The sequence below is a fragment of the Anas platyrhynchos genome, chromosome 3, assembly GCF_047663525.1.
Source record: "Anas platyrhynchos isolate ZD024472 breed Pekin duck chromosome 3, IASCAAS_PekinDuck_T2T, whole genome shotgun sequence".
In the NCBI taxonomy this organism is placed as follows: Eukaryota; Metazoa; Chordata; class Aves; order Anseriformes; family Anatidae; genus Anas; species Anas platyrhynchos.
This window is the reverse complement of record NC_092589.1, coordinates 10,468,730-10,484,331: the sequence shown is the minus strand read 5'-3', so window position 1 is coordinate 10,484,331 and position 15,602 is coordinate 10,468,730.

Sequence of the window (15,602 nt, the reverse complement as noted above, 5' to 3'; positions counted from 1 at the left end):
GAGAGCAACCCCTGCCTATGGTGGTGGATCCTGAATGCATCATCCTGCCTTAGGCTGGCTGGGGATCAGATATTGGAGTGATTTGTTCACACTGAGAAAACACACCTTCATCTCCCAGGTGTCTTCTGGCTGCTGGAGTCACCACAAAAGCTGCAGCAGAAACAGCTACTACGATGCAAAAATAAGATGATTCCTCTAAATAAACCTTCAGATGAAAGAATGGGAGACAGACAGTATGAACAAGTACTGCTCAGCATTAAACCAAAACCAACCAACCAAACGAAACAAAACAACAACAAAAACCACCCAAACCAAAAAAGAAACCTAAATGTCAAAGTCTTTATGAAAGGCTTGGCCAGCAAAGCTGCAAAGCAAATCATAATCCAGTAATTGGTGGCTCTCTGCAGCACCACTTCTATTTCTTGAAGCAGTAAGTTTATCTTTGCATCCCTGTTTAGAGAAAATCTCAGGGTCCTGCTTGCCTTTTCTAAAACATGAGTAACAGCAAAAGAGGATGACAATGCCTCAGCATCTCCTTGGACAGCATGGGCAACAGACCTTACTCAAGGTCTTCTGGGATGCACTGCTACGAAAAAAAAAAAAAAGAAAAAAAAAAAAACAAACATTATTTCTGCTTCATTTGTGCCAGCACATAAAGATAAGACAGCGTAAGGCAGTGTTCAGAAGGAGTTAGCTTGCCTGCGTGAGCACATTGCAGTTATCCTTAAAGCATTAAAGCAAAGGTCAGGGTGGGATTGAAGCGGAGATGGAGAGGAAAGCAGAAGCAGGTAAGCCCTGCTTAGTGGAGAGTCTTTTTCACTGTGCTGGGGATTGGCAATGATACATTTCATTTTCAGGTTTGGGGAGCTGTAAGAGTGAAGACAGGGCCTAGGATAAGGTATCAGCCCAACCTTAATCTGGAATTCATGGAGACCAGCGGTCTGGTGAGAGTTTGCTCTTAGAAGTGCACGTTAGTTTTAGCAGGACCAGTGCTGGGAGAGTTGATCCAGCTGTATGTGATGTTACAGCTGTCTGAGATTGTAGGAATGAGGTGAAGAATAGCTTTAGAGCTTATGGTGGGTCAAAGGAGGCTGGATACCTTTTCTGCAGTGTACAGGATTTTTTTTTGGCAAAGATGGAGCAGCATGCAAGGGAATGTTGCAGGGGGGTGAGTTTAGAAAGCAAAGAAACAAAATGCAGGCACTGTAATTCATTTGCACAGTGAATCTTCAAAATCAATTTCGAACTGAAGGGAACAGCTTCATCTTGTAGTCACAATTATTTGAAATCAGCTCTTTTTTTTTCTCTCTCTCTGCTGCTGCTGGGGACCCAACCATGTAGTGATGGTTTCATTTCGTCTGCGTGATTTGGGGAACCAAAGGGACTGTGTACTCCACAGCTTATTACTTGTAAGACATCTGCAGAAAGTGCTTTTCATTTGTATTCCAAAATCAGCTTCCTTAACTGCAAGACTCTGCTGTGGCATTGGCACCTGTAAAAGAAAAACAAGCCATAGCTTTTTATTTACCTGCTGATTTAATAATTGTTTTCTCCATGTAATGGAACTGTGTCCCTGGAAGAGATGCAGGGTGTTCTGGTGTTTCCTACCTACCCAATAGGTTGTATTTTAAAGGGAAATTGGGAAATGTGACGGATCCCCACACTTCTGTGCTCCTGCTGCAGATCTCCAGGAAAACTGAGGTACTAAGGGGATGTTGGGTTTTGCTGGAGCCCCTGGGTCATTTTGTAAAAATCTCTTTTCGTCTTTCATGGCGTTTTCCTACTGATGTCCCTCCCTCTTCCCCTCTCCAGCTTTGGTGATATCTGCCCCACAGAGGTGGCAGAACCTCGATATGTTTAAGACTTTTTATTCATGTGAGGTGTGGCAAATGGTGTCCACCCACTGCCTGAGGTCCCATCCAGGTCATCAATATTAGACCTGCCCTAATAAGAGCCACACTCCCCCAACCCGGCAGCAGCTCTGAGGCACTCCCTTGGTGCTTTCCCTGTGCAGGTGAACCACATGGCCCTGGTGAAAGTTTGGGGCAGAGGGGGGCTGCTGCCTCTGGTCTCATGGTCCCTCATCACGCTGCTTGTTTACTCGATGGGAAGAGTAATATTCTGGGACAAAGGCATGGCTTCACGGCAGCAGCAGTGAAATTGCTCTCCTTTCTGACTAGTCCTTCAAGGAAGATCTCTCAGATCTAACTCTCCAGGGGCTAAAATCAATGCAGGAGTTAAGCAGCGTGGCTTGGCTATTTGGATAAAATAGCCTAGTTTTGATTAGGTAGGGAATCGTAGGATAAAGGGATTTCTTTTTCTCAGAACCGGGCACAGAATAGCAATGTGAAAAGCTGGATCAAATAGCTAAAGCCAATATCTTCCCCCCGAGGCTTTCTTTCAGTTTCTTTGTAGCACATCAACTTAAAAGAGACTTAAACTCCGGTTTCTGAAGGTTGCAGAGTAGGGGGTGAAAGCAGCAAAAGAAAAAGAGTTCACAACTGCAGCCTCTTAGGAAATTGTGGTAACAACCTGTCATCCTCAGAGTTAGGGCCGATAATGCTCCAGCCTGTCCTTGGGTCTCTCAGTCTTTATCTAAATTATCAGCTAGCACGTCTGAAACGTGACGGTGTGTGACACTTGGTGCAATACACTCGGTACTCAGGAAGGCAGCACGGGTAGAAGAAGTAGGGGAAATAACGCTGTTTTGCTGTGTTTTGCTCCTGATGTGTTAATCCTCTCTGTCCCACTGAGCTGCTCAGTCTGTCAGCTACGTTCATGCATTCAAGACTGAGAGGCTGATGTGTGTATTTTTACACACCTGCAGACATATCTGTCCTCACTGTGCCAAGTTACTGCTTGAAGCATGTTTGGAATCAAAAGTGGAGAACAGGTACAAAAAGCTTATTTTAGCATCTCCTGTGTTAAGGAGATATTTCTGCTAAATGATATAGTGATATGTGCCCCTATATCCCCCAAAATAGGTGGAAACATCAGCCTTTGTGTCATCTGTGTATTAATTTACTATAGTACATGTGCTGCTGGGCTACCTGAAATATACGGAAAGAAACAACTCAAACACCCTCACAGAGGTGACAAGAACAAAAAAATTTAGAAATAATTCCTTCATGGGGGCAGGGGCAGGGGCAAGGAAGGAAGACTCAGTTATTCTGTCAGGTATACTTGGTGAGTTTTTTGGTTGTGTTTTTTTGTTTGTTTGTTTGTTTTGTTTTTTCAAAAAATCTTGTAGAAATGTCTTTGCTTAAAAAGAAAAACTGTTTTATTAAAAGTACTCCTCTGTAGAATTAATATTTGCCCATGAGAAAAACAGCCTCCTCTAATTTAGACTGCTTATACCTGCTCCCTTTATCTCTTTCTGTAAAATCCTACACCCACTGAGCTCACATAAAATTATATGATGCTTGAGTCCCTGACTTCCTAAGTTCAACACAAAGAAGAAACCTGAATGCTGATGCAGAATGCCTGACTGCTGATGTCCAGAATGTCTTATGTGAAATACGACTTGGAAAGTAGCCACACTTTCCTCAGTAAAAGAAAAAAAGAAAGGAGGGGAAAAAAATTACTTTGCCTTCCTGCAAAGATGCAAACCCTAAGGGTTCCAAGAGAAGATGCATGAATGAGCAAATTTTAATAATTTGAGGATCTCATTGTTTCTAAACGTGTTGGGTTTTGGCACCTTGTTTCATTACGTTTTTTTTTGTTGGTTTGGTAGTTTTGTGTTATTCTAAAATCACTGGCTAGTGGTACTGAAGTGTATCTATTGTGCTATGACACTAAGGTAGGAAGGTTGGCGTAACAGGGGAGATTTGGGAGTTATATGGTCTTTCTGCTTTAGGATCATTTTCTCCCGACCATGTCAGTAGATGGGGCTGGTTTCTGCAAGTTCTGCAAGCCCCTGCAGACACGTGCTCCAGTCGTGTCCCCTGCTGTTCCCAGCAGGGTTTCAGGACATTGCCACCACAGGATAGCTGTGTCCCTCTGTTTGCTGGGGAGATACTTTTCTATTTCTCTGCTAGGGCACTGCAAAAGGCACCATGAGCCATTGCCCACCTCCTAGGGTACTCCTCTCCTTGGGGGAAAAAAAAAAAAAAAGGTTCCATCTGGGATGAAGGATCAGCCATACATCAGTTGTGGCAGTGTTCTTGAATCACTGCCACCAGCAAGGAAGCACCAAGCTGCATCCGTCACTGCTTACCATAGCACTGCATTTCTCCTCTCGTTCAGCTGCCCCATGCTCCTGTAAACCTTTTCTGTACAGGCTATTGCTCTCGTGCTGGCATGATGCATTTTTAACGAGCTCTCCTCCAAAGACCACAAGGTACCTCTGTAGCCTTAAGCAGAGACCTTGACGTTTTTTTATTATATCTTTTTTTTTTTTTTTTCAAACTGTGCAGAGAAAAATGCTCTAGTACTCTGAGCAGTACTGACAGCATGATCCTGGCTGAACAGAAGATGAATCAATGGGTAAGCGGTTCCTTTTGCAGTAAAAAAGTGTTAAATTCGTCGAGCCTTGTGCCGCTTTGAAGCTTGCAGGCATGACATTTTTGATGTTTTTATTACATTTTATTTTTTGTGTGTTTGAGCTACTGCTTAGTCAAGTAGATGCTGTCAAATCCTGATAAAGCAAACTCCAACATCCTACAGTTAAATGATGATATAATGCAACACGCACAAACTGTGAGCTTTTTTTTTAAAGTTGTTATTTTTCCTTTTTTAGTCACTTAGGACATCTTTTAAATACATCTGAGAGTTTAACTGCAAGGCTGTCACTGCAGTTTACAAACAAGCCTAGGTAGTTACTTAGTTAACTCAAAATGATTGGAGAAATGAAGACAACTTGTGATTTCCAGCATTCTGTACTTGCAAGACAGCCAGTATTTCAATCGGAAGAAATTTTGCTTTAATGTGCTTCATCTTCTCCACGTTCTGATGGAGAAAAAAAAAAAAAATCAAATGATTTTGATACTCAGTGCTTCAGGTGAAAGATTGCCTTTTCAGGTAGTATAATTTCAGCTGTATATCATGAAGGGTAATGTTTATCATGTTGTCTTGCTTTGGAAAATCTAGTCTAGCCTAAATAATTTCCGTGCCACATCACCTTGAAATATTTCAAAACAGTGTGCCATGAAAAGCTCATCATGAAGTATTTGGCTTCTGCACTACAGGCTCCTGGGCTCTCATTGCCATAGAACCCAGGCACCTTCCAGCAGCACATCTGCCTTGTTTTGTTTGTTTTCACATCCTCCCTTCTCGGGAAAATGCATGTGCAGTGGTGTGGGTGGTTTTCATTAGGTTTCTCCTTAAGGGAGTGGTTTGATATATATCTATAATTATTCATTTTTTATTTCTAATGAAGATGCATTCTTCTGGATTTCAGGGAGAAAAGGCAAGGTGGAAGAATTAAGTGCAAGTGCTTGGAGTGGTACATGGAGATGTTTGGAGATGTCTGGCTGGTGTTGGTGTCCTCAGACTGATCTGCAGGAATTGCTGACCTCACTGGGAATGTTTGTGCCAGAGGAGCAGCTGTGCAAGAGCTTTAGGCTTGGTTTCATTCTTACCTGCAGAGGTTTGTGACTGTCCGAGGGGAGATTTTCTGGCTGACACACCGCAGCTGAGCAATTCAGCAGGGTAGGGGCTGAGCAGGTTCGCCCTGTCCCATGGGCCGGGCCTGGCAGTGGTGTGGGTGTGGGTAGCTGGCAAGGACGAGCTCTGTGCTATGTACAAAAGTGGTGCTGCTTGTCCCTCTGTAGGAAAGGGATGACCAGTTTTCTGCAGCCTGAAATTTCAGCTCTGATGTGTAAAGTCCATCTCCTTCTGCTGGCTCATGTGTCAGTAGCTGCATGTTGTCTGCGTTGCTAACTATTGCAATTGCTCCTTATTAACTCGTCAAAGGAGATAAGAGGATCTCGTTACAAAGAGCTGCACTATCCATTACTAAAGCTGCTCTTTCAGATAAGATTCATTTTACACTGGAATTTTACACCACCAAGCAGACTGGATGGAGGCACAACTAGTTGAGTTGTCCCTAAAGTCAAATCAATTTGCCAGAGGAATGAGGAGCTTTAATAAAGTTGGTGTTAAGCTACTGTGGCTGTGCATCTTCACTCCACACTGGTCCTCCAGCCACTGGCACCGGGATGCTCTCAGCTCCACTGCAACATCTTCACACAGAAGTCACGGCTCTGTCCCTCGATGGTGACAGTCAGCCACTGGCATTGCTGCCTTGTAAAATGACCTAATGCACAAGTTAATCTGGGCCAATTCTTAAATCCAGTGCTGCCTTAGTAGGCAAGCTGAACACAAATGATGAGCACCCTTTGTTCTGCCAGTACACACTGGTTATGGAATAACTAGCTCAAATGGGCATTTTCTGATCAGTTCTGACAAAAAGTTAGTGTATAATGTAAAGCAGTTCCTACACTGGGAGCTCCTAGATTCCTAAACCTTCTGTGCAATATCCAAAGCAAATTTATTTCCAGGATAAACTTTTAAAGTTGTATGTATTTCTCAAAATCACGTAATGAATATCTGGTGATGATAGGACAGACAACTGTCAGCACAATTGTGAGAAAGAATGGGAACACTTCTGGATCGGCAGCAAGAGGATAAAGACCATCACAGGCAATCAGTCCTAAAAGATAGGGAGCAGAGGGAAGACAGGAATGAATATAAAGGCTATGCAGGCACAGGTATATCAAACCTATCATAAGATCAGTAAGAAGGGGTTTGTTTACAGGGGATGTAAACCGTGAATCGAGAGTGGCTCTTGTTGGTATGCTCTGTAGGGAGCAGGAAAGGTGCCCTCTTGTTTGCTGCCTTCCAGCTCAGGGTCAGCTAGATGTCTCCAGCGATGCTTTACAATTTCCAGCTGGAGGACACACGCTGAGCTTGAACTTAAACTTTGGACTGACTCCTGCTGCCTTTCCAAAATGTTTGAGTGTGTATCAAAGAGCTTCCGAGACTGCACTGGAAACAAAAAATGGTTAAAAGCCATTGAGAAAGGAAATTGCTGGTTAACTAATCTCAATCAAAATTCACCCCTGATGAAGTGCAAATTTGGAACCACCTGCAGTGGGCACCAAATTATCTTTCAGAGTCTCTTGGAGCTTTAGGTACTTCTGATGTGCCCTTCTCAACAGCATTGTCATGTGCCTGTTATTTCTGCTGCAATTCACTGCTTCAGAGTCTGAGTCCTCAGGTCAGGGGGGATTTTGTCACTAGTGCGAGGACAGACACAGCCTTCAAAAGCTCTTTTTGTTGTTTCTTTTTTTTTTTTTTTAATACTTATTAACAGAAGGGAAAAAAAAAAGCTGAAACTTGCAAACAAAATGGTAAGAGCAGAATCACATGTGTCTTTTGATCATGATTATGCTTTCAGAAGCACATTGGCATAATGAAGAGATAATTACTAACTATGCTGGGTTCTGTTTTCACACATTTATGACGAATAGGCATGGGAGGGGGTAGGCTGTCACTGATTTTAGGCAAAGCCCTTCAGTAGGTATGAAGGAACTTAAACACTGACAGGAAAACAGTTCAGCCTTCGTAGCCTGCCTCCACATTTCCAGCAGGACTAAATTTACTGATCAGCAGCAAATGAAGAGCATGGAGCTGCATAAGCAGTGCCCAGCCATTACAAGGCTTTGTGGCAGCATAATAGCAAGGTGTAAGTATCAAAATACCAGGAGTCTCAAACAAAGCAGCTGCAATAGCAGAAAGCTTGCTATCAACTTAGCTGCCCTTTTTGCACATGCATTCAGGGCATGAAGTCTTCTACCCCAATTTAACTATTTGCCATGGTTGTTGTGTGATGGTTCCATGCAGATCTGTAGTTCTCCAAGTCAAGGAGAACTTGGTATTGAGGGCCATCACAGGGCAGTAATGCTGCCATTGGATAAAAACTTCCAGCACTTTCTCTTGCTCCAACACTTCAATTCAATATTGAAAGACATATCCTCTGCTGAACAAATTTGAAGGCCAGGGACCTGGAGCTGACACCTCTCTGCACAACTAGAGCCCGATTTTCAGACCTGTAATTAGCATCGGGTAGCCTCTTGGCATGCAATTGAAACACATTTTCTCATTTAAACTCACCCAGGCTGACTATTTTCAGTGATACAAGCATGTACATCCCATGACCAGTCTTATGGGTTTGCTCCAGATTGTGCTAATTACTATTCCAGGTGGCTATGAGTTAATTAGAAAGCTATGTGTTTCAGGGTGCATGGTAGCCACACATAAATAAATCATTATTGAACACAGAGTGCACAGATATTTGATGTGGCAGAAATCTTTTGACTTGCACAAGAGAGCTGAAATGCGTGTATTATTACTGACCACATGCATTTTATTTTTACATTAATTGGTCTCATCCGGGTTGGGGTTTTGGAGGGCTGAGGGTAAGAGGCTTGATCTGGAGTCATCAGTTGTTACTCATCATGGCCCAATTTCTATTTCATTAGGTTTCAGGCCAGCCTGTAATGTGTGAGGTATGACCTTCCCTCAGATGCTAAAAGGGCGCTGTGCCTGCCTGGGTTGGGACATCTGGTAAGGACGATACGAAGCCAGCAAGGCTTCCCGTTGGTAAGGCACCACCCATGTCCTCTGACCCTGAGCAGCAATTCCATGCCTCTCAAGTGTTTTCTTCTTGCTCATTGCCCTCTAAGGCTGCCCTAGCACACGGATGGCCCCTGCTTGATGAAGCATGGGGGAAGGCCACCAGAAGCGGGTGGCAGCCATTCCTGGCGGTGTGTGACAGGCTGAGGTCCCGTGCCACTGCTGAGCAGGGAGCAAGGCATGTGCTCTTTGCTCCCAGTGCCAAACCTGCAAGTCCCTTAGCTTCAGGGAGCCTGCCCCCTCCACAGATATCTCATGGCCTGAATCTGTCTTTTCTGTCCCTGTAAGGCCATGTCAGGAAAGCAGGGATCAACATGGTCTACACAAGGACTCTTGCAGGGGCAGTTTGGCACATCCAGCTCCATGGACACCTGCTTTGCTGCATTCAGGAGCTCCTGGTGGCTGGGCAGATCCACACCGCATCAATGACATCCATCCTGTCCAGACAGACAGGGCCCTGTGACCACAGAGGTATGTTTCTGAAGTGCCACCAAGGGCTTTGTGATGTTAAATTCTGTCTTGCTGATGTATTTATTAAATCAGTGCCCCACTCAGCTTCCTGAAACACAGACTGGGACCACTAGCACAGTCCATAATTTCAGCAGTGCTTCTGAGCCTCCTGTTTGAGCTTGTTCTCTCACCAGAGTCACCATCTACTTCAGCACATTTTTTTTTTAATTTTAATTCCTGCCCTCCCCCACGCATGCACACAGACCTCGCAGAGATTTTCATGCATTTAAATGAAAAAGCTGAACAGTTCCCTCTTCTCATTCGCATTATGCAGCATTGCCCTTCTCTGTACTTTATCCTATTTCAGAGCTGTCATGCAAACGAACCCAACTTTAAAAAAAAAAAAATCATTAAAGTAGTATGCATCCTATCAGCCTTCTGTCTTGGCTCCTTCTCTCCCTGTATGTGTAGGCAGAAATCCCTTCTCCTGCTTGCCCTTCTCTTTCAGGTGTTTTGACTTTTTTTTTCTAATTCTAATCCAGTAAATTCATGGCTCCCCCAATGCTCTGGTCTGCTACAGTTGTCCAGTAAACCTCTGTGCCCTTCACCTCCCCACACACATAGTATTTACTAATCCAGGACTACAGAACTCTTGTTTTCTAAAGCTTTTTTCATGTTTTCTTCCTCGACTACAGCATTATCCTTTTCTGTAAAACCTGTCCTGTAAAGCACCTTGTGCTGCTATGTCACCCCTTTTACTTTATCCACCTGAGATAGCCTGGATGAAGTAGTCACTGTACTTCTTTTATCTGTCTCTTCAGTTATCTCATTATTTTTAATATTATTAATACTCTTATTTTTTTATATCATCTGAGTCAGCTTTTGAGGAAGGCTGGGCTATAGACCTTCAACATTTATTACTATTATATTGTTGTTATTTGTCAATCTGGCTTATGTTAGCCACCTTCACCATGCTCTGATAAGCCTGCCCTTTTTCATGTCCTTGCATTTTGATCAGGGACATTTGGCTTTGCTGGTCATACTTCTGTAAGGTAAGCAGCGTGGGCTACCCTAGGATTTTCACTCTGGCAATGGAAAAGAAGTCGTCTTTAGCGGAGACTAAACACAGAAAGTGCATCCAGCTCTGGGGTTTCTTGGAGGACAGCCCCAGGAAGCATCATTTATGCTCGCTCTCAGCACAAGTGTATGGCTCTTGTTATTGGCTCTCCTGGGCAACCACCATAAAGCAATCTCAAACAAACAAAAACCCTGCCTGAAAAGGGAAAACAACAGAAAGATGAGAGTGAATCTAACGATCATGACAGCAAGTGGAGGAGTGGTTGGGTAGGGCTCAAAAGAGGCAAATGTAAATTGTTCCCAGGGAAGTATCTTGCTGTGACTGCAGCCAAAGCTGTTTGCAGGAAGACGTGGATGTTAGCACAGCTCTGGCAGGGAATCTGTGCTAGCTGCAGCTGGAGAGAGCACGAGACCATGGAGCAGGTATGGGACAAGAGGTTAAGGCTTTTGCCTCTGGTTCTCTGGTCTCTGATATCCCCCTGATGGCCAAGAGACTGCCTTTTCTGAAGAGGAACTCACAGTAAGGTTCTAGTTAGTGGTGAAAACTATTTATGACTTATTTCCAAAGTCCACGGAGCAGTACCTGCCTGGAAGGCAGGAGGCCAGCAAAGCACAGGTATGAGACTGGATCTGCCAACAACAGCACAGAGCATCTAGCAGGGAATTTAAGCTTCCCCATCTTTCTATCTCCCTAGAAAAACTTTGGACATTCTTGATCTTACCCACACATGGAAGGTGCAATGCTTCTCAGTTTCCAAACATACATTAACCTCTGTCACTGAGAAATAAAGATCTATTTTTAACCTGTGTTATATTTTTAAAGTTTCTTTCAAAGGTTTTCCCCCCTTTCTTCTCATGCTTCTCAGAAGAAACCAGACTGCCAAACTGCTCCAAAAAGCTCTTTGGAGATAGAGACATCCATCTCTGTGCACGATCTGTACTTGTGAAGCAGAGCACAAAGCCCTTTTCCCCATTTAATCCATATTAATTATCTCTCTACAGCTCCTCTGTAGTTTCCACTCAGCCCAGGTGCCAACACATGCATGGCTGCATCTTGAACAAACCAAAGGCTTTCACTGCACACCTGGGAAGTCAGCACTCCAAAAATAAAAATAAATACAAAGGTTTACTCCTGAAGAATTGAGGTTTTCTATGCCTAAGAACTAAATGCTTTGGGACTGTGGATTAAGGAGGATATTTTTAGTGCCATCAATATCTCCTGGAGTTGATATCTCCCAAGACAGATGGTTGTTTCCCACAGAACATTGTCAAATGTTTGCTCAGCCAAGATCAATTTTGTTCCAAGTCCTTTCCCACCTTCTGGTGAAATATATTTCACTTGCCAGACAAAAAATTAAAGAAACAGCATGAAACCATGTCACTCTAGAGGGCTCATCCCCATAGTCCTCCTCTGTCCTTTGGCTGCGTGACTGACATCTCTTTTGGTGACCACAGAGGAACAGATGCCCTTGGAGTGGAAGCACGGTGCCAAAACTGAGGGCCGAGGCCACACAGCAGAAGCTGACTTCCTCTGAGACCTGGGACAAGTCTCTTCTCAGCTTGTCAAGGGGTCCTGCTGCCACGCTTGTGGTTAGATTTCCTGAAACAAAATAAATCCTGCGCTTTTGTCCTGAGCACCTTGAGTGCTCTCTTAAGAAAATGATATGCATCATGGATGGAGGAACAGAAGTCCTGAGGAGGAGACACTGGGAAAAGACACAGAGAGGATGAGTTGTGTCCATTGCTCAGCAACAACTTCAGCTTTTATTATTTTTATCATTTATAAGTCCACATGACTCTGGAGCCAGACTCTGCTAGAAATTTATGGGGGCAAAGGACTTTCTAAAGCACAATGTGGGGTGTATGTACAGTTATGCCCTATTTGTAAAAACAGCACCATAAAATAAAACAGTTTCATCTATTTTCCTTGCTGATTGCTATTTTTAGCAGAGCCTGACTTATGGCATAACGGACACAGAGTTGATACTTTCCAAAGCACAAACTGCCTTACAATGCCTAATTGTTAAAAGTAAGAAATTTTGGCAGCCAGGACCAGTAGCAGCTTCCGAAATCTTATGATGATTCCTTCCTGTTGCACTTTTGCTTGTCATGGTTGTTTAGGCTGAAAACTCTTAATATATGGTTGTTTTCTAGCTAGGACACTGGCAATTCAGGATCTGTGTGTGTCTCTCATCTTTATTACTTTATATATCATAATCATTCTGATTTAGTTTTGTAATGCTAAATTATTTTGAAAATGCTACAAAATCAAATTCTTTCTTCCACAGACTGGAAGGTAAATTTGATCATCTAGAAAACTCTTTCTATGTCGCTCCATAATCTTCTTTATTATGGTTTCACTGGCAAGTGAGGCTCTTATTGGAAGAGAAATCAGTGCTATGACACACAAAAATATTTTCCCACACTAATTTCTTTAGGTTAAGATTGGTCTATTTACAGCAGCCTAACTTCTTAAGAAACCCTACATCATCAGACTGCTTTTATGGAACAAAACTTTGTGTGACTGCTTGTGTGTCTTGGTATTGCAAGAGCAGCTTGAGAATTCCCTGGTGTTTGTTAATATTTCAGTTCTGCTTTTTCTTAAGGATTACCAATTTCTGATCCTTAACTCACATAGGAGGCATTTTCAGCCTCCTCCCTCCTGTGAAATGAGCATCTTCACCATTTTGGAAATAGAGTATATACATATATGTACATATTACATACACATGCCCAAATTATTCCTAAATTGTTAACTTGTGGAAATCACTTTCTGTCATGTTCAAGTCTCCCTGTATTGCCCAGAGGGACTTTTTAGAGAAACCTATAAATGTTTGCAGTGCCATACTGGCTTCTGAGAGAGACATGATGGTGACTGATCGTTTGGGATGGAGGTGGGTTTAGGATGACTAAATCCCTGACTTCTTTTAAGAGACATGCTCCTATGAAAACAAACATAAACAACAGAAATGCAACAATTGCAAATGGAGAAACTAGAGAGACAAAAGCACACCTATAAACAAATTTCTATGGGTGGTGATGGGGATTATTGAGTCTTTTTTATTTTCTATGTTCCTACTTAGAGCAGGAGAGAAGTCAACTGCTGTTTGGGAGCTTTCAGAGCTGCTTGGAACTGTAAAATAGAGCAAGAGCTTTCTCCTCATGTGCAAAGGCCAAGCTCCCATTCTCGCATATTCCCCAGGAGCTCGTATACCAGATGCATTAATTTATGAACACAGGTGGAGCATTGTCATCATTAAGATCCAAATCAAGCTGCCTATCCTGTAAAGGATGGCCCTGCCTGAAGCAAAACAGAACTGTTAATGCATTTTTTATAAACAACGCTGTTAAAAGATGCATGAAAGATGTCTTGTAAATATTAAACTGGAATTATCACTTTTTTTCTTGTGTCATAAAACACAGCACAGAAATCTTCAGGTCAAATTCTTTCTGATGCAAATTAATCCAGACCCTTTGATTTCAACATTTTTTTCCCCATTTGCTTTACTACAGTGTTACAGCTCCTGCGAAGAGCACTGAAACAACCCTGTTAGGTCGTTCGCAAATGTGGCAAGTTCAATTATGGAACCATGCAATAGTCAAGTTATAAAAACACTTGAATGTGAGCAGAGCAATTACAGAGAGCATTCATGAATATTTAAAGAGATTTTGTCGTTTCCTAAATCTGCTCCACGACCACGGCTGTGGCAGGTTTAATATGTAGCATGGTAGTTTACTTGCCGATCCCTTCCAAGCGACGCTGGCCAAAGGCTGCGCGCAGGCGGTGTGTTGCGGTTATCTCCCAGCCACACAGCCCACAAGGCTGTCATCCCACCTAGCGGCTGCCGGCCGCCTGCTCTCCCTTCACAAAAAGAAGCTTTTATTCCATGATAACTGGGGAAACAATTCACTGCATGAGGAGTTTGGAGTATTATTTCAGGTAGCAGTGAAAACGCCTCCAAATTGCTTATTCTCGTGGTCAAATGCGTGCCTTAACTGCGTTACACCAGGGACAGGTTTCACTCTCAGTTGAGTATTCACACCATCTAAATACATACATCAGACTTAGATGCCTGCCTAATATAGTCAGCTTTCCAGTGTAAGTACTCTGTATCACTCTTGGCCCCTAATTGGGGCACATTGAGATAATGGGAGCAAGCCCCTTCTTGTCCCTGCTTGTGGGATCAGCTCTAGTCCCTAATGGCAGTTGTAAGAGTGAATTTTCTCTTCTACTGTCCACAAATATATGCTCATAATATGCCTGTGCTCTGTCTAGGCACTTCGCCATCAGCCCAACTCCTGTCTGATTAAAGCCAAAAATAAAATCACAATTGCCTTACAAAAGAGAAGGGTTTAGGCTGATGTTTTGAGTTAGTGGAAATGTTCTTTATTAAGATATAAAAAATGTTTTTGAAAAATTTCTACTGTTAATTTCATCAAATCACATAAAAAACAAACAACATCAACAACAACAACAACAACAAAAAACATATTTTGATGACAACAAGAAAAACAGGGACTTGCCAAAGCACTGCAAGAAGCTTCCTCTTATCCCAGAAATAATTTCTGTGGTAAATCTTCAAGATGGAATTAATCTCTGAATTCCTTTATTGCTTCCTTCCAAATAATTCTTCACCCCTCAATTTCTATGCCAAGTTTTGCTTTGCAACAACTTTCCAAATGTTGTTTTATTGTCAAAGGAAGTGACATCTTCCCCTTCTTAATTCTTCAAGGCCCCCAAGTCCTTAAATGCATGCATGGCTCACAGTGGATAACCATGTGCCACTGGATGGTCCAACTCTTTATGTTGTCTTCTGTACCCAGAGAACTTCTTGTTTACTTTTATTATATGTGGTGTTTTTTTCCTTCTTTTGGGGTTGGTGTTGCTTTGTGAGACCACAGAACTGAAAAGTGAAGGCTGCATAAATTCCCAGCATGAGCCTAAAGAACCTCTGCTGTTGTCTGAAGAGCAGAGACTTAATAACAAAAGTCACCCCAGTAATTTAATGATGAAACTATGTTTTTTGTTGTTGTTGTTGTTTGTTTTTGTTTGTATACAGAAGAAATGCCTTTTCTTCAAAATACGGAAATGCAAAACTTGTTTTCATGCATATTCAAAAAAAATGGAAGTAGATATCCTGACCATCATTTTTACTAAATAGCTGTCAGTATTTAATTTGAACAAGATACAGGACACGGAGCTGGTTCACCCTAGCAGCATTTATTTAAGTGAAAGCATTCCCACCTGTGCTGCCTCACCCTGCATAATAGGAGAAAAAAAAAATCCTAGATGAGTAAAAAAGTAACAGAAAGCTTGAAAAAACTTAGATATTCTTTTCCTCTGCTGTATTTATTTTTATATAATTTGGTGATAAAATGCATTTACCATCAATACCATACTCAATCTACCAGTCAGCTTGCTCATGCAGAAAACCTGT